This window comes from Antrostomus carolinensis, unplaced genomic scaffold, assembly GCF_000700745.2.
Source record: "Antrostomus carolinensis isolate BGI_N321 unplaced genomic scaffold, ASM70074v2 scaffold5180, whole genome shotgun sequence".
Classification (NCBI taxonomy): Eukaryota; Metazoa; Chordata; class Aves; order Caprimulgiformes; family Caprimulgidae; genus Antrostomus; species Antrostomus carolinensis.
In genome coordinates this window covers 1018-1357 of record NW_010288984.1, presented here as the reverse complement: position 1 = coordinate 1357, position 340 = coordinate 1018, and positions in this window count along the sequence as shown.

The window sequence follows — 340 nt, the reverse complement described above, 5'->3', positions numbered from 1 at the left end:
GGCGACGGCACAGCGCCTGACTTGCTTCCATGCTCCCGGCCGCCCTCAGCCTCTCTCAGCCTCTCCCGGGGTGACGGCCCTCAGGATACTTTGGTACCGCTGTGACGGATCCATTAGGGACCCCAGGTGATTGACAGACGCAGACAAATTATTAACACCACAGCTGCCATGAGACATCAGCGGCTCGCTGCTCATCACACAAAGCCCTGCGCGAAAACACGTGTCATCCCCGGACACTGCTGGGAACACAGAGCCCACCTGCCACCCAGGAGAAGGGGGCAGAAAGCAGCAGATTGCCCCGTCCACGGCTGCTTGCTACCGCCACAGCCCCGAGGGGACA